This window comes from Peromyscus maniculatus, chromosome 3 (genome assembly GCF_049852395.1).
Source record: "Peromyscus maniculatus bairdii isolate BWxNUB_F1_BW_parent chromosome 3, HU_Pman_BW_mat_3.1, whole genome shotgun sequence".
Lineage (NCBI taxonomy): Eukaryota > Metazoa > Chordata > Mammalia > Rodentia > Cricetidae > Peromyscus > Peromyscus maniculatus.
In genome coordinates this window covers 155086200-155105546 of record NC_134854.1, presented here as the reverse complement: position 1 = coordinate 155105546, position 19347 = coordinate 155086200, and the positions used below count along the sequence as shown (strand labels likewise).

The following is a 19347-nucleotide window of genomic DNA, read 5'->3' as shown; positions in this document are numbered from 1 at the left end:
GGAATGGAGTTCTCTGAGAAAAACTCATAACTCAAACAGTTGCCTAAGTGTTTCCCTGAAGACAGGCATTGTATTTAGGTGTGCTGTGGAAGTGCTCTGTGTTCTTCTCATTTCACTCCCAAAACATTAAGATGCACTCTTCCCATTGGTGCACTTACACATGCTCACACTAATTTAAAATTTTTATTTTATGTGCATTGTTGTTTTTGCCTGTGTGTATGTCTGGGTAAGGGTGTCAGATCTTGGAGTTACAGACAATTGTGGGTCCTGCGAAGAGCAGTCAGTGCTCTTAACCACTGAGCCATCTCTCCAGCCCCATATTATTTTTTTTATCCATATTTAAAATCAGTGATCTCTTTTTCTTTTGAGTGACAAGAGGATAGAGAGGATCACATCCTTTAGTGTTACTTGGTCTGTTCAACTCAGAGGGAGGCTGTTGATTTTAATTTTCCTGAGAACCCAGAGGGATAACTGAAAACAGACATTTGAAAGGAGAAATTATGAGTGAAGAGTGGATATTTGCATCTTCATATTCTGCTATACTCCTGGGTTGCGGTCAGAGAATGGAGCTAAGTATTGAAGGAGGGGGGCTAGTGGAAGACTGCAGGGTGTGCTTGGAAACTGGATTTGGGCACAGCAGTACAGGAATGAATGTATCCAGAGTCAGAGATAAACATCAAAATAGATTAAAAGTTAAAATGCCTGACTGGTCTTTTAATTTCTTACCAGTACTCAAATTCTGTTATGTCCCATGTATTCAGTTACAGTTGGGGGAATTAGCAGTGTAATGAGCGTGAAGAGTTTGAAGTGTTAGGCTACAGTCATCAGTGTATGCAAATATTAACTAGGCCAAGTTTGAGGATCCAAATTAAAGAATGATATTTTAATGCTTTACATTTTCTTAATACGGAGCTAAGACTAAAGACAGGAGCTTAGTTCAGGTAGATACCATTTATCAATTTGTTATATATGTGGTGCTGTTTCTAAAAGGGATTTGAAATGGCAGAAGGAAAGACCAAAGCCAATACTCAAGGCCAAACATGATACAAAAATGTATCATTTTTATCCTAGAGTTTTTCCATTGATGGCATTTATTTAATAAAGCCACATATCAAGCTGCAGAGTAATTAAATTGATCTTCTGTACAGGAGCAGTGTTGTATTCCTGCATTATTTCTTCTTTTTCTTCTCCTCCTTTGTCTTCTTCATCTTCGTCGTCATCGTTGCCGCCTTCTTTCTTCTTTTCCATTTTTATGTAGTATGAGCAGAATATATTGTATGTATGGGTGAGATTAAGCAGGAAAAGCACAGCGTGCCACAGGGGGGGAAATATTTTTAATTCAAGTCTACCTTCAGCTATACATTCAGAGACTTAAACCACAAGCCATTCATAATTTTCTTAAGCAGTTCAGAGTCCAGTCAAGATGTCAGCATCTGTTAGGCTGCTTCGCAGTGTCATCAAGCTCCCTAGTTCTCTGCAGTCCTTGACTCGGCCATCTTTTCACGCTTCCTTAGTATCCTGACACTTGTGCTGCCTGGTCACAAAAGGGCTGCTTTAGTTTAGACCTCATATCCCTCTTCAAAGCAGGATGGAGGAAGAGAACAGAGCTAGTGGTCCTTTCTACTGTGCCTGCCTAATCAGGCTCTTAAGCCTCGTGTGGTTGGCACATGCCTGTAATCAAGTTGGGAGACAGAAGTTTCGAGGATTGCAAATTCAAAGACAGTGTAGTTTATATAGTGAGTTCTAGGCCAGCCTGTGCTATAGTGAGACCCTGCCTCACAAAACCAAAACCAAACCATACTAAAACTCAACAGTGTTTCATAGAAACTTGTCTATTTCCTCTCAAGTCTTGTTTGCTTGAATTGTTTTGCATGATTGTCCCCACTCACAAGAGAGATGTTGCCAGTGAATGTGGAGTTAGGGAAGTGGTGGCTTAGTGTGTATTATGTATCACCTGGCTGAGGCACCTCGTTTTCAGCTTAAAACTGGGATTCTGTTAGCTTTTTGGAGCAGGAGAAAGGTGTGTTGAATAGTTAAGTGTGTGCTGCAGTTAGGCAGAAAGGAGAGCAGTGGTAACTTGTTGAACAGCTGTCTGTATCTGGAGACTGTTCCAGTGTTCCTCCTAAAACACTGCATCTGCTTTCTTCATTATTTTAGGGACAATTATACAGGCTTCGGTGCCAGTCAGTTGTAGAGTTAATTTAGAGGCACCTGAGCATTGATTTTCTCAACTCTAAAACAGAGCATTGCATTTGATAATCTGAGGTAACTTTTAATATATATTTTATTATTGTGTAGTGTGTGTTAGAGTCAGTGTCTGTGTGTTAGTCAGGTGTGCTAGTGTCAGTGTGTGTGTGTGTGTGTGTGTGTGTGTGTGTGTGTGTGTGTGTGGTTCCTTGTGGAGTTGGTTCTCTCCTTCCAACCTAAAATGAGTTCTGGGGATCAGACTCAGACTGTTCTACTTAGAAACCTTTTCCTGCTACTACAACTCTTTCAGAAGTGTGTGATTAGCTCAGGCCTGTGGGGTAAGCACCTGACTTGCAGAGCCATCTTGCCAGCCCTGGGATAATTCTTTTCTTTTGGTCTTCTGACCACTTAGTATTTTATCATCAGAAGAATGGACAGGATTTGAGAGGATAGGGTACTGTGTGGTCATCTTAATTGCTGGGTGATATCCCCAACACAGGATGGTAAAGAAGATTAAAGTTCTCTAAAGTTAAGTCTTGGCTTTTGATAGTTGCTCATTACTTTTCTAAATTTTCATTGAGAATGAAAAAGTAATTACACTTAAAAATAATTTTTTGTGACATTTTGCATACTATGAAAGTGCTGTACCACTAAGCTATAACTTAGCCTCTATATCTTAATTTTAGGAAAGATATGTGTGTATAGTCTATAAATACCTTTAGTGCAGACTTCTAAGGAAACGCCTTCCTGTCCAACATAAGATGTATTTTAGGCGCCATTGTGGGAACCCTGGCCACTCTCACCTTCTGTCCGGCATTTGTTATTTGATGACAGCATTCATGCTGCACATTTGCTCTGATAAGATAAAAGGACAACTAATGACAGGTGATTCCTTCTGCATTATATTAAAAATTGCATGTCAATAAGCAGGTACATCAGATGTGACCAAGTGGCTTCTATTTCTGTTTCTAGAACAAAACCTGGTTCTTTATATATATGGAGTTTTGTCAAAAGTTATATGAACTTGGATACATAATGAGTTAAAAATCATATTCTCAATTCTGGTATGTGTGTAACACTGTACTGTGTATGAGAGTTTGTTAAAAATCAGCCCCCAAACTACTAATCTTATACCAAAACCAATTTTATAGAAATGCAGTTTACTTATGCTTGTTACTTGTTTTTGGTGATGTTGAGGATTGTTCCCAGAACTTTTCAGCATAGGCCAGTGTTCTACCATGAAGCGTTATCTCATCCATGCTCTTCCTCCTCTTCCTCTTCTTTTTCTTTGGTGGAGACAGGATCTCTCTGTGTAAGCCTGGCTACCTCTGAACTACTAAGTTACAGGGTTGTGCTACCATGCCTGACTTTATTTTTTATTTTTTGTGAGTCTCATAAATTGCCCAGACTGGCCTTGAATTTGCTGTATAGCCCAGGCAGGCTCAGAATTTGGGATTCTTTGGTCTCAGTATCCTGAGTAGCTGTAATTCTAGGCAAGTACTACTATGTCTGGTTTCCTGGTATATTTTGTTTGGTTTATCAGTATTGAGAGAACTTTAGGATTTATGCCATTAACTTAGGTATTTAAGAATCAAAAAACATTTGTAATTTAAGTTGCATTTTTAAGAATAAGTTGTATATGTACTTAATGACTGCTTTAAGTGGTATAAGAAGATATCTAATTCCATTACCACCTAGTTTCTAAATGCTGCCTAGAAACTCTACTGAAACTCTTTGAAGTGTTCAATTAAAGCAGTTATTTACATTTTATTCTATAAATGACTTAAGAATCTAGTTAATGTATAGCTTCTTAGTTTATAATAGCAACAAAAGTCATGTACTATGGAAAATCCCATTCTCTCAATTTCCCTATAGCCCCTGTGAATGACAGACTTAAGTGATTTTTGTGGCAAATAAATGATCATCTTCCCTACATCGTAAGTTCTAGACCAGTCTGAACTACATGAGACAGTCTCTTAAAAAACAAAACACCGTGACTATAGCCATTAGCAACTTATATGTATGGGGGAAAGGGCTTATTTATTATTTGCTTTTATTGATTGAAAATTTTATTCATGCTGTTATGAATAGAACAGCAATGAACGTGGTTCATGTCTGTAGCGAGAACCTTAGTAGTCTCTCTCTCTCTCTTTAGATATATATATACACACATATATATGTATATATATATACATATATATATATAAATTTATTAAGGGGTTCTATGGGGAAAGCAGACTCACTGATATAGGATAAGGTAAATCCAGTTGCAGAGTCCTTGAAAAGCTGGGGACCAATCACAGGCTGCTTCATGCCACCTGATCCCTGTGCCATGAAGCCTTCCACATCTAAGAGAGAGCTTGAGACCCCCTCCCCTTTCCTTTTAAGAGTTCACATAGGCAGGCAAAAAGAACCACCCCTATCAGGCCAGATAGCCCAAGTCATGGGTGGAGCAAATTCCCACTACACATGTCTCTATGAATAGGGACACCTGAACAAGTATCTCTGTGGTAGGATGTAAAGCCCTTTGGGTATATGCCCCAAGAGTGGTATAGCTGCATATAATGTGTCTAGATCAAGTCTGTCCCCAATTCCCTCCCCCTCCAACCCCGCCTGTATCCTCACCATCACCCACTATTTCTTCCTAATTTCATGTGTTCCCCCCCCCCTCTTTTTTAAGCCTACAGAGTCTACTTAATGCTGGCAGTATGTGTATGGGTGTAGGGCTGTCTGCTAGAGTGTGAGTAGCTTCTGAGGGTCACATCCCTGATTCTCCTCTCTTCCAGCAGCCATTAATTGCCTTATAGTACTATATTCTTGTACATTTTTCTTTTATATCTTCAACTCTCTGTTATATATATTCTGTTCTAGGCTCCATATCTCACTAAGGCACTCTCTAGAAATGTCTTCACCATTATTTCAGGCTAAGGTTTGTGGTGTATCACCTTTAATTAGAGCAGCGGTTCTTCACTAATGCCGTGACCCTTTAATACAGCTCCTCTTGTTGTTGTGACCCAACCATAAAATTATTTTCATTGGTACTTCATAATTGTAATTTTGCTGCTGTTGTAAATCATAATGTAAATATCTGATATGTGACCCCTGTGAAAGTGTCATTCGCCAGGTTGAGAACTGTTGAGTTATAGAGATACTTGTTAGGAAAGCACACACCCAAACATTTTTGGCTCTGTGAAGTAGTCTGTAAACTAAAAAGCCTGAGGTCTTGACAGTCAACTACTTTCCTGTCTCTATTATATGACCAACTCTCAACAGCTTAGACCATTTGCTTACCCTATTGGGCCTTTCAATAAAGTAAACTCATTTTCATAAGAGTTCTGTTACTTCTCCTCCTTTATGGTTGTGCCTTGAGGTAGATGTTGCTGGATAGAAATAACATTACTATATCCTTGTAAGATAACAATTAGTTGTAAGGCTTAGGTGATATCTTTTTTATGCCCCTTTTTGTGTTTGTAGTTGTGTTAGGGTATGGAAATTGTGTACTTTGAGGAAACAGAACTGTCCTTTCCTCTTCTCTCTCACTCACTACTACCAATAAGACTGGACAATCTGACTGCCTCCTAAAGGTGGGTTGTACTAAATTGTGTCTTGCAGAAAGCAGGAAGCCTTCAGGGTAAGCCAAAAATAATTATCTCCAGAATTAATAGATGCTTTCTGGCCACGGATCTTCTTAGTCCTCCCGTACTTCCTTTGGCCAGAGTTTGCTTGTGTAGTATCTAAGGAGTCGAAGGAGGAAAGCCTCATGAACTCTGCTTCCAGGCATTGCCTCTGGATTTTTTTGTTTTTTGTTTTTTAATTTCTACTCCTCCCTCCTGCAAGATAGGGTTTCTCTGTGTAGCCCTGGCTGTTCTGGAACTCGATATGTATACCAGGCTGGCCTGGAATTCAGAGATCCGCCTGCCCCTGCCTCCTTAGTGCTGTGATTAAAGGTGTGTGTCACCACTGCCCAGGTTCATTTCCATTCTTAGCAGCGTCATTATATTTCCACATATATATTTCATTCATTCCTCCTGTGGATTAAGAGGAAGTCATGTCCTCCAAAAGTGCTTAAGGAAAAAGCTTTGCACAATACAAATGCTCAAAAATTGTTGGATAAGTGAGGGAGCCTTGAGTTAGATCCACTCTATGAGGGAGAAAATGGAATAAGCCTTTGCTAGTGTATGTTCTTTTGGTTGTATGTTACATGGTATGCTATGAATAAAAACCGACCCTAAGAAGAGTAAGGATGCTCTTTAATGTAATATAGACTGGCTGGCTGGAGGTTCAAATACTGGTTTTCTTCAGCATCTTATGTTAACTGGATCAGATTAGAGGGAGGAAGTCCAAAGGCCTCCATGACCCTGTGAGGGTAAAGGGCTCTCAGTACTGGGATATTTCTGAAGGGAACAAATCTTTTATTTGAATCCATATACTGAGCTCTGTGTTGCCTCCTTCCAATTTTTGAAAACATTTCCTTGTTATATCTGTGTCTAACATACAGTGAGGAAAGATTGGGAATTACATCACTTCAAGCATAAACTGTTTAGTAGGCCATGATAGAATTTTGCCCCAGCATATCCTTTCCACCTTTTGCTTGTTCAGTAGAATTACTGTGCCTCCGCCTCCCCCAATTCCTTGAAATTAAAGAGGTGGTGTTGTTGGCAAACTTGGTCTCTTACTTCAACATCTCCTCAGAACTTTAGAACACATTATACTAGACCAAGACACAGGTTGTGGAATTTCTTATCGATCCTTCTTAAGTCCTGTTTTCCAAAAGACTGTCCTTTGAACTTTTTTTGGAAAAGAATCCATCTGTGCTTGCTTGTGTAAAAACTATAGATAATGGTTCTCATTCTCAGAGATTGTGACTTATAGGTCTGAGGTTTAAGATATTTTAGAGCTCCCGGGTAATTTTAATATGCAGCCAATATTTAGAACTACTGACTAGTTAAAATACTCTTCTGTTGTTTCTATAATTATTCCCTCTTTCAAAAAATGCTATAATCTATGAAATACTTTTTTTAAAGCACACTTTGTTTTGTATTCTCACAGTGACCTGATACGGTGGTCTAAATAAGAACTCTTCCCACTATAGGCTCATATATGTGAATGTTTGTTTCCCAGTTGGTGGATTGTTTGGGAAGGATTGGGAGGTGTGGCCTTGTTGGAGGAGGTGTGTCACTGGGGATGGCCTTTGAGGTTTCAAAAGCCCATGTCAGATCTACCCTCACTCTCTTTGCCTGCAACTTTTGGATCAGATTTGAGCTCTCAGCTGCTGCTCCAGTGCCATGCTGGCCTTCTTGCCGACTGCCATGCTCCCTGCCACACTGGAAATGGACTAACACTTTAAAACTGTAAGCAAACCCCCAATTAAACTTTCTTTATAAATTGCCTTGGTCATGATATCTCCTCATAGTAATAGAAATCCTAAGACACCAGTGAAGTAGAAATGCTTTTGCCTCTGGGATTCTTCATTCTTTGTGCTACCCCCACCCCATTGTGGAACAGAATATTTGTTTACCATGTAAAGATGTGATACTGTTTCATCTTGCCTGCCTAAGGCACCTGATTGGTCTAATAAAAAGCTGAACAGTCAGTAGCTAGGCAGAAGAGGGATAGGCAGGGCTGGTGGGCAGAGAGAAAAGGGGAGCCAGGGTCCAGCTAGTCGGGGACCAGCCAGCCAGACACTGGAAGCAGTAAAGAAAGACAGACAGGGCTGGAGAGATGGCTCAGAGGTTAAGAGCACCGACTGCTCTTCCAGAGGTCCTGAGTTCAATTCCCAGCACCCACATGGTGGCTCACAACCATTTGTAATGAGATCTGGCACCCTCTTCTGTGTATATTATAAATAAATAAATCTTTAAAAAAAAAAAAGAAAGACAGACAGTACACAGATGAGGTAAATGAGCCTCAGGGCAGCACATAGATGAATAGGAAATGGGTTAATATAAGTTAAAACAGCTGACTAAAAGCAAGCCTAAGCTAAAGCCGAGCATTTATAATTAATAATAAGTTTCCATGTCATGATTTGGGGGCTGGCTGTCCAAAAAAGCCTGCTATACCCTGCCACCCTGTGATAGCTCAGGAATAGCCTTAAACTTACTTTGTAGCTGAGGATGACCTTGAATTTCTGATTTTCCTGCATCAGCCTCTTGAAGGCTGGGGTTACTAACACGCAAACCCCACTATACCTGGCTTATCTTATCAGCATTTTAATTTCAAATCTAGTTTTTTGTCCTCAGGTAAGAAAGACAGAAAATCTGTACATTTTACCAACTGAATCAATGTGAACGTTGAAAGAAAGGCCAAAGATACCTATAGGACAGTATTTTTACCTGATCCTACGAGCCTCCAGTGACATTTTTAATAATATAAATTCACATTTGTATTGTAGACTCAAGAATTAATCTCTAAATGTAGGACTGGATGGGTAGTTTTATCAAGTGTCCAAGTAATTCATGTGATTAAATGGAAGTAGGAAATAAGTTGAACATACATAGTACCCAATAAATGAACACATCTGTACTCCTAACCATGTGTTTTTCTTAGGGTTTTACAGATTAGCTAAGGTCTAACCCCAGAATTAAAAAGAATGAACACTGCTGAACATTTATTGTATTGTGCTTAAACTACCTTTGCTCTGTCACTTAGTGGTATGTGATAGTTAAATGTGTTAATAGCAAATGATGATGTTTCTTTTGAACCTAATTAAGAGTTGGTACAGTAGGGTTAAACAGTAAAGCTGTGTGAATATTATTCTTGAGGTCTAACTATGCCTTTTACTACATATTAGATGAGATTGTGAAATCAGGTATTTTAGTGTTAAGCCCTAACAGTTTCATGAAACCTGTAATCTGCTTTATAACAAATTTCTCTCATTCCAAACTTAATGTGTACTTTTCCTGTTAATTTTACATATAGAAAAGAAACATTGCCCCATATCTATTTGTTTTGCTTTGTGTGAAATACAGCTGTGCTAGAGAAACAATGTAAAAGGAGGATTTATTTTGGTTTAGGGTTTCAGTAAATGGTTAGTTGGCCATTGCTTTTAGGTGAGGAAGAAAACATCATGGTTGAAAGGTATGGTGAAAGATTGCTCATTCCATGACAGCCAGAAAGCATAGAGAGACAGGAGAAGGCCAAGAACAAGTTTGTGTTTTTCCAGGGCATCTTCTCAGTGGCATGTTTTCTCCAGCTGCGACCTACCTCCAATTTTCCTCCATTTCCCAATAATGTCATCTTACTATGAGAGTGTTCATGTCGGGTTATCCTCTACTTCACCCCAGAAAGGGTCTTGGTGTCTATCCCCAGGTGGCCTTCAGCACTCTGTGTAGACCAGGCTGGCTCTGAACTTGTGGCTGTCCTCCTATCTTAGGCCCCTGAATGCTTGGATTACAAGCACGAGCCAGCGGGCCTGAAAAGATTCTCTTTGCTGTTGCTTGTTGAGACAGTCTTAGACCAGGTTGCTCTCCAAGTCACTATGTAGTTGAGGATGGACTTGAACTTCTAATGACTCTCTTGCTTCTACTTGACAAATGGGGGATGCTCCGGTCACTTTTTAGTGATTGTATCCATCAGCTTTAGACAGAGTCTTTGTGGGGGCAGGTAGAGGGAGACTTCATTTTCAAAGCATAGCACATATGAGTACCTTGTATCTTGTAGGGTAATTGACATAGAAATTTGTAATTAGGCATTTTATTTTATTTTGGTTTTTTGAGACAGGATTTTTCTGTGTAGTAGTGGTGCCTTCCCTGGATCTCACTCTGTAGCCCAGGCTGGCCTTGAACTCAAAGAGATCAACCTGGCTCTGCCTCCTGAGTGCTGGGATTAAAGGCGTGCGCCACCACTGCCCTGCCAATTAGGCAATTCTTTTATATTACCATTTACCATTGACTGAAGCCCATGGCACTCCAAAAAATCTGATTTTGGATGTGATGATTATTGAGAAAATAGAGCACAGTACTTTAGTTTCTATATCTTTCTTCCTTTGAACATTCTTAGCATGACATGAATTAAGAGTAAACAAAAAAATTCAGGGCCTGAAGATGAATCTCTGTCTCTCTCTCTCTGTGCGTTTAACTTACAGAAGAGAATTATGATACCAGCATTTAGTTTCATCTTTTTTTTTTTTTTTTAACAGCATCTTTCATATAGCTCAGGTTAGCCTTGAACTCAAGATCCTACTGCCTCAGTCTTCTGAACGCTGGGATTTATAACACCACCATGCTTGGCTTATTTTAACCTTTTTAAAAAAAATGTCCAGTTCATTTTATGTGTAAATAGAAACTTGAACCTGGACATAATGCTCATTTAGTTTATATTAGCTCATCTGAAGCAGGGACAGATTAGGGTACCAAGATCTTTCAGATGTTATCACAGAATAATTTAATGATGTAGTGTAGATGGCCATTTTCATTGGCACTGTCAGTCAGAAAGTCTGTAACTTAATAAAGGTTGCTTTAGTACCAGACACACTGCCTTAGATTTAGACTGGCAGCGTCTCTCAGGGCTTTCTTTTCATGTCAGACTCGACAGTAACTGTTCTAGACCAAGCCCATCCTTACGCATCTAAAGCCATGAGGGCGATATCTAAGTCTCCTCGCTCTAGTTTTCTGTTCTGTCCATTGTAAATAGTTACCAAGTGAAATTCCTCCAGGGATGTTTTCACATTATCTTCATGGCTTGGATGGCATATGCCTTCCAGGATGCTTAACCAGCTAGCCCCTTCTGCCTTAACTTATTTTGTTATACACTGATACACTGTGCTCCAGCCAGGAAAATCTGCTTATGTCTCTCTTTGAGTTTATACATTTATCTCATTTGGAACTTTCTTCCTCATTTCTCTCTGGGAGTTAGTTCATGTCTCAATTTCCCCCTCAAAAGTTATCTTGAAATTAAAATTTTTCTAGGAAGGCTTTCTTTTTTATAATCGTTCAAAATGTCATTTTGGCTATACTTAATTATTTTATACTTATATGAGATTAACTATTTCTTCTGCTTGTCCCACAATATGCCTTTTATTACTTTAAGATAAGCCAGTGCTGACACTGGTATTTTTCAGCTAGAAATTGAAACTTGGACAGTATTTGCTATGTATGGCATGTCTGAACCTAATGTCACCTCTGGGTTATGGGGGCAAGGCCATCTTGCTGTGTGAAGATGGCTGATGACCTCTTAGAAAGACAGTAACCCGAAGAATAGAAGGCAGAAATGATATCCTCTCAGACTTGCATTGTAGAATGGGTGTTTTCTAGACAATCTTTTTTTTTTCTTTTTTTGACTCTGCAGTTATTTTCTGTGGTTTATAATCCAGTATTTTTTTTTTTTAATTGTATTGCTAGGATTGTATGGGAGTTGAGACACAAGACTTGTAAAGAACACCTTGTGCTCTGGCCTTCTTATTTTTCTTTGCTGTTCCTTCTTGGTCAGGTTGGGCTCAGCTGAAAATAACGGTTTACAAGAGGGGCTGGAGAGATGGCTCAGAGGTTAACTGCACTGACTGCTCTTCCAGAGGTTCTGAGTTCAATTCCCAGTACCCACATGGTGGCTCACAACCATTTGTAATGAGATCTGGTGCCCTCTTCTGGCTTGCAGGGATGCAGGCAGAACACTGTATGCATGATAAATAAATAAATAAATAAATAAATAAATGAATAAATAAATAAATAAATAAATAAACATTTAATAAAAAATAAAATAAAATAAAAGGAGGAGCATGAGTTCAAGGCCAGCCTGGGCTACACATTTTTTTTGGAAGCTGCTTGCATGCACTTCCTGTTTTTATTTTTTATTAGGTAATATTATTTCCTTCTTGGGTCTCTGAGGGAGTTGAAGATTAGTGAGTTGTAGTTGAAGATTAGTTAGTTATAGTTGAAGATTAGTTAGTTATAGTTGAAGATTAGTTAGGATAGAAAGTGAATTAGGTACATTTTGGACTTACCAAAATAGGATAGATAATGGAATTATTTTCTCTGAATTTGTCAAATACAAATGGACTAGACATTGTTTAGGTATTTATTACTTGTATATATGGTATATAGTTATTGTACTTTTGTATATAGTTTTTCTTATGTTAGTTATAACCTTTTTCCTTTTTATTAAAATAGAAAAGGGAAAATATGGTAATATTTTAATTGTACTGAAATGTGATTTTATTTGTATGTTAATAAATAAAGTTGCCTGGGGGTCAGAGCTAATAGCAAGCCATAGCAGAAGCTGGGCGGTGATGGTGCACACCTTAATCCCAGCACTTGGTAGGCAGAGCTAGGCAGATCTGTGTTCAAGGATACAGCCAGCATGGAGACACACGTCTTTAATCTCAATACCAACCATAGAAGACCTGGAGGTCTGTACAGACAGGCAGTGACGAGGAGGTCATGTGGTTGGGTTTACAACCAATGAGAAGGCAGAACAGAAAGTCAATAAAAAGGACAGACACACAGGAAGGAGGTCTCTTGCGGAGAGGTAGGACAGCAGCGACAGTGAAGGGTAAGGTTTTTAGCTCTTAGCTTTTGCTCTGACCTCTTGGCTTTCATCTCTGAATCGGCTCTGTGTTTCTTATTTAACAAGATGGTTACATCTACACTGGAGGGTCAGGTGACTGGCGGGCCACGGGTACCCTCACTCCTTGATGAAGCTTGTCTTGTCCACGCATTCTGAGGATATTTTTTATTTTACAAATATGAATCTGGATTGTATAATAATCTATATAGTGTTATTTTACACATATCCAACTGTGGAAGCCTCAAGAATCTGTTTCTTCCTCTGAGGTTTAGGTCAAGGCCTGATCTTTGTATCTATATTGTCACAGTATTTAAGGGCTGATAAAAGCATAAGACAGAGATTTAATAAACTTTACTTTGTGGAGCCAGCTATGTATGAAACATCATGCTGGAATTTTTTTTTTTTACCCTCCTTTAAAATAAAACTTTATTTAAAAAAAAGTTTTACAGTAATAAAGATTTTAAGTGGTGGTTTAAAAGACCACCAGACCCACTGGTGACTGTGTCAAAATAGTCGAGTCTGAACAGTTGTGCTTATTTGATACAACAGCAGCATATCAAAGGCCTTTGCAGCACCCCCCCGCCGCCCTCCCCCCCAAAAAAAAGAAACACACCACAGAAAATGAGTTAATGGTAAGAGCTTCACCGTTGGTTGAATGCTAGAGGCCTGCTTTTAATTGTGAAGAGAGAACTGTGAAGAGGAGCAAGGGAGAGAAGAGGAGACAGCGGCTCACAGTATTCCATTGAAAAGCAGGGGTGAGAGAAGAGCAGTTAGATGAGAGAATGAGAAACATCACAGGAGAAAGACAGCTGTAGCTAGAGTTTTCCTGCCTTGCCCACAGTCAGGACAAATCTCTGTCACCCGCCAGTCCCACAGCCGCTCAGACCCAACCAAGTAAACACAGAGACTTATATTGCTTACAAACTGTATGGCTGTGGCAAGCTTCTTGTTAACTATTCTTATATCTTAAAGTAACGCATTTCTACAAATCTATACCTTGCCACGTGGCTCGTGGCTTACCAGCATCTTCACATGCTGCTTGTCCTGGCAGTGGCTGGCAGCGTCTCCTTCTGCCTTCCTGTTCTTTTATTTCTCCTCTGTTAGTCCCGCCTATACTTCCTGCCTAGCCACGACCAATCAGGTTTTATTTATTGACCAATCAGAGCAACTTGACATGCAGACCATCCCCCAGTACAGCCAAGTGCAGACCATCTCAGACACCTGCACTCAGGCCCATGGTCCTAATCATCCTCTATGCAAACCTGCTAGGTAACGCCACAAGGAACCCAAGAAGGGCTCCCACAGGACATACAGAACATCCCACAGCACTTCCCCTTTTCTTTTTTTTTAAAAAGGAAGGTTTTTAACTTTTACACATCTCCAAAGCCAGCTTGGTATATTTGGGAATTTGGGCGTAGCTTCTCTTACTACTTCCTGCTGGAGGGGGGCGCTGTATCTTATGGGGACACAAAGAATATTTAAGGATCATGGAGTAGTCCGTGAGGCTGTATCGTCTGAGCCAGTTGCCTTGAAACAATTCTGGATGTTGAATCATCTGGGCCATGGTGTCATCAGAGACCTTTCAGGTGGTCTTGGCTGGTCAAACCTGATGTATCTTAATCTGGAACAAATCCATAGCCTCTGGCTTTCTGTAGAAACAAAAGCAGAGTCTCCTTTCCAAAGCAAAACATCCTTAGACATAAATTTCAAAATTGAAATACCTTTAAAATATACACATTGATTTAACTGAGCAGTCTTTACAATCAAATGTCTTTCTGTAGTTAAAAATCCCAAAGACAATATAATCCAGACTCTCTGTGTGATATCCATCTTTACATGGCTTATTTTTTATATTACTTTTACTTTCTCTTTAAAGACTTTATTATTTTAAAACTTTCTATTTCTTTATATAACTGTCTATGTTCCTTTTCCTCTCTCTTCCAAGCCTATGTACATTTTTACACACATTGTAAAGCATTTAAAGTCTTGTTCCATCTGAATCTGTCTTATTGTGAATCTATTGCTTTAAACTGCAGCATTTGTAAGACTGAAACAGCGCTATGGCTGCTGGCTCCGCCCACCTCAGCTTCCCAACATGGCGGTGGTACGTTTACCGCCAGCTCTGGGAGCTATCATGAGTCTATGCTTTTATCCAAGCAGCGTGTAGTCCAGAAACCTCTTTTTTTGTTTTGTACTAGTAAAGGCTAAATCCACCACGCAGCTTAATGTGCCACTTGCAGAGGCCTCATTTCCGCCTTACTGAAGGTTAAGCGCACACGCCAGGAACCCGCCAGTAACTCAAACCGGCAGCTGCCGCTCATTTGAGAGAGACAATTAGGAAGCTGTTTTTAGCTCCATTTTAGAATCTTTTCTCAGGTTTTAGGTAGAAACTCTTGCCAACACGTTGGGCGCCATATATTGGAGAAATTATTTTGGCCACTCCACATAGTTAAAAGGATATTTATTAAATGGCGTAACTCACAAATTAAGTAATGGGTAGGTCGCAGGGTCTGGGGAAGGTGTAATGCAGTCCAGCGGTGTTCTCCGGAGCTCTGCACAGTCAATCTGCACCGGTCAGCGTTCCGGCACCGAGAGAGCGCCCAGAGCGAGCGCTGGCCCATCCAGCTCTCGGGTCCCCAGGCACCTCCCCTCGCCCCGCCTCGTAGGCGTGACAGTTGCCAGAGTCTCAATGGGGGTTGGAACTTCCAGAACCAAGCTGGAATGGCTACCCACTACAGACAGCAGTGAGAAGGACGATCTGCAGAAAGAGACCAGGAGGTCAGGCAGCATCCCTGCTTCTCCTGCTGTCCTGCCGGTCTTCCGCCCAGCCCTGGTCCTGTCACTCTGTGGTTCTCTCCCTGGTGGTATAGCTCCTTTATTTATGCCATTGAACTCTCAGTACCTACTGTGTGTGTAGAACTAGTATAGCCGAGGCTCCCGGAGTGGGTGAACAACGGTGTTACCCATCTTTCTCTGCTGCATGACTTCCTCTTATCCTGGGGCTGGCAGAGAAGTGGAAATGGTTATTTCAGACCAAGCCTTGGGAATCCCCAGCCATAAAAGGGATGATTTGGAACAGTTGCTATGCTGGTTGTGGACCCATTGCCCCAGAGTTATCCTTTTAATGTGAGGATATAAATTGTGACATTTTTACATAACTTGGGTGATCAGAACATCCCTGGCACCTTCTTGTTCCATTGTTAGTGATCACTCAGTTCTTCACTTTACATGTTACACCAACACAGGCTGAGGAGTGGTCAGTGACATGTTCTGTAGGGCCTTTGAACATTTTGGTAATGTTGAAATTAGGAACAAGGTCTCCTGAGTCCTGTCCAATTTTTTTCCCTTTAAAAAACAATACATCATGAAATCTCATTTTTATTTATTTTTTCTAAACTCCTAGGATTAGTTTTGGTTGGAAGCTGCAAAGAAACTGAGCTGGCCTGAGTTGTAGGTGCTTGGCACAGAAACCTAGAGAAGGAAGTGTGTGTGTGTGTGTGTGTGTGTGTGTGTGTGTGTGTGTGTGTATGTTAACAGTTTTATAGCTCTTGCTTTCACTGAGTGGAGCTGAGCAAGGGGCCAGCAGTTACCCCTGGGCCTGGCTGGCATCCCATTTTTGAGGCCCCAGAATTATTTTTAGCCCCAGGGCCTTGGAAGCAGGTGTGGTCTGCGCTTGAAGGCCATTCCTGGAATGTGTTCAGCCTTGTTGTGCTTGTCTACGTAGGAGCTGACAGTGGTGATCTAACCCTACTGCTTTACTTTGCCAGAAGAATTTGCACCTTTCTGGTGAGGAATGAAAAGTCATACTCTATTACATTTGTGATTTGTTTAAGTAGCTTTGCTTTGGAAACTTTTAACACTCAAAATATATTTTAAGAGTATTAGTGCTTAATTAACTAACAAGAGTATCAGTATAAGTCCCTTGAATATTTTATATTCAAATGTATACCTCAACTGATGTGTTCTATAATTCAGGTTTCTAGTCACAAGTATATGATTTAACCTTTAATTCTTGGGGCAACTGAGCTATAATTCAGTGCTGTAGACAGTGGTTTATATTCATAAAGTTCAGTCACCAGTAACACACAAAATTAGTTTTCACATTTTCTTAAACATTATTATTATTTAAAAGAATGTGTGTGTGTGTATGTATGTATGCATATGTGTTTATTGTCTGGAGGTCCTTGAGCATGCCAGGCAAATGCCGTACCCTACAATAAGAATTCTTTACAATCTTTACAAGTTCTTTTGTGAAGCAATAGCTAGGCTTTCACCCCTTGAGGGCTAACATCAATTTTCATATATTGTATTAGCTCATCTTCTAATCTGTCCACTCACCGCCAACTATTTTTTTTAAGTCAGTCCTGCTAACAAATACAGGAAGAGGTGTGTGTGTGTGTGTGTGTGTGTGTGTGTGTGTGTGTGTGTGTGTGTCATTTGCTAATGCTTTCCTTTTTTTTTTTTAAAAGCAAGCTTATGTATATCTCCGCATGGTCTCAAACTCCCTTTGTAGCCAAGAATGAATTTTGAGTACCTAATTCTCCTGCCTCTATCTCCCAAGTGCTGGACTCAAAGGCATGTGCCACCATACTGTATTCCATTGCTTGCTCTTGGGCTCCTGACACTCTCTGAGAAATTAAATTATAACTTTTCTTCCATTAGACTGCTTCCAGATTATCCATGTTTGCCCCATCGTAGCACTTGGTGATAATTTTTTTCTATCAACAAAGCGTTCCCTGTCTGTCTGACAGGGTTTCTCTGTGTAGCTTTGCGCCTTTCCTGGAACTCACTCTGTAGTCCAGGCTGGCCTTGAACTCACAGAGATCCGCTTGCCTCTGCCTCCCGAGTGCTGGGATTAAAGGTGTGTGCCACCACTGCCCGGCTCCTGTACAGTTTCTTTATGTCTTGGCTAAGACATACACTAATTTAGGAACCACAGCACCTCTCTTTGCAGTATTAAAGGGAGAAAATGTTTTAAATTAGTTTAGTATGTGTGTAGATTCACCTACATACATACTTGTATATATTTCACTCTAAAGTTAAAAATCTCAATGCCTGGAAATGTGTCATTTCAGTAAATATAGCCATAGTTCTGTAGACAGAAGATCTGCCATATCTTTTATTACAATTTTCCTAGTTCAGGATTATTCTGGCCAGTGTCTTCATTATTTTCAATCAAGCTTTTGGCATAGAGCTGCAGTCTTCCAAGTATCTCCTTAGCTTGCTTTCTCACCTCCTTCATGATTTTATTTCAGTGATCTCTTTGGAGGAAGGTCTCTGATGGATTGGTTTGAGCCTTCTCCAGCATCTCTTCCCTCTTAACTCTGCTTTATTTTTTCTCCATAGCACTTTTGACTACCATAACATATTTTATCTTGTCTATTATATGTACCTCCTATAATTGGCATTTTAAATACTTCCCCCAAGGTTCATCTGTTAATGACTTAGTCCCCAAGTTAGTGTTATGGGAGGTAGTAGAGTAATTAGGAGGTAAGATCTTGGTGGGAAAATTTTAGGTCACAAGGGGCTGCCTTCCAAAGGGATTATGGGCCACCGGCTTCTTTTTGGCACGCAGGTTTGTTATCTGAGAAGTTTGCTTGGCCTCACATTCTTGGCCATTGCTGTCTGACACGCCCACAAGAAGTACCCAGAGCGGGGGATCTGCTCAGTGTTTGACTGGAGTTTCCCAAACTCGGAGCCAAATAGCTTTTTTGGGGACTGGGGGATGGTACAGTCAGTAAGCCACTTGCCATGCAAGCAGGAGGACCTGAGTTCAACACTCAGCAGCCATGGAAACTGCTGGGTATGTTGTAGAGTGAGAGACCTTGGAACACTCAGCTATAAATGGGGCGTCTCCATCAAATCCCTCCCCCCAGAGCTTAGGGAGTTCCTCCTCCCACCCCAGTGCTGCCCCCCTCCAGCAGAGGTGAAAAGGAGTATGAGAGCCAGAGGGGATGGAGGACACCAAGGAAACAAGGTCCTCTAAATCAGCATGAGCAAAGCTCATGTGAACTCACAGAAACTAAGGCAACGTGCACATATTATAGCTTCAGTCTAGTGTTTTTATGGGATTCCTAAGTGTATCAGTGTGAGTAGGTTTCTGAGTCTTTTGTTTGTTTGCTTTTTGTTTTCCGAGACAGGGTTTCTTTGTGTAGCCTTGGTTGTTCTGGAACTATTTCTGTAGACCAGGTTAGCCTTGAGTCACAGAGATCCACCTGCCTCTGCCTCCTGAGTGCTGGGGTTAAAGGTGTGCGCCACCACTGCCTAGCCACTGATTCTTGTGCCTTCTCTCGGGCTCTTTTCCTTCTGTTGATTTGTCTTGTCCAACTTCAATGTGGTAATTTTTGTTTTATCTTACTTTATTTTGTTTTTAAAAAAATGAATGAGTAAATGAAAACCTAGCCACTAGGGTCAAGTTTAACACTGAACTGTCACTTATACCTGCTGGGAGAGGGAAAACCATGTTTCTTCAATAGAGTGACACTGGGTACATCAACCACTCCAGACAGACAGACCTTATGTTCAGGAGTAGTTGACTAACGTATAATGGACTCCACAGTTTTTTTTTTTTTTTTTGTGTGTGTGTGTGTGTGTGTGTGTGTGCTCGTGCGCTTGCTTTGGTTTGGTTATAATTTGGTGGTTTTTTGGGGGGCGGTGTGT

At 40.4% G+C, this 19347-nt stretch overlaps 1 protein-coding gene across 3 annotated transcripts in view; it reads left to right on the top strand.

Moving 5' to 3' along the window:
• Positions 1-19347, top strand: part of Dusp16 (dual specificity phosphatase 16) — an 85473-nt gene that overhangs the window by 12334 nt on the left and 53792 nt on the right. The window lies entirely within an intron of this gene.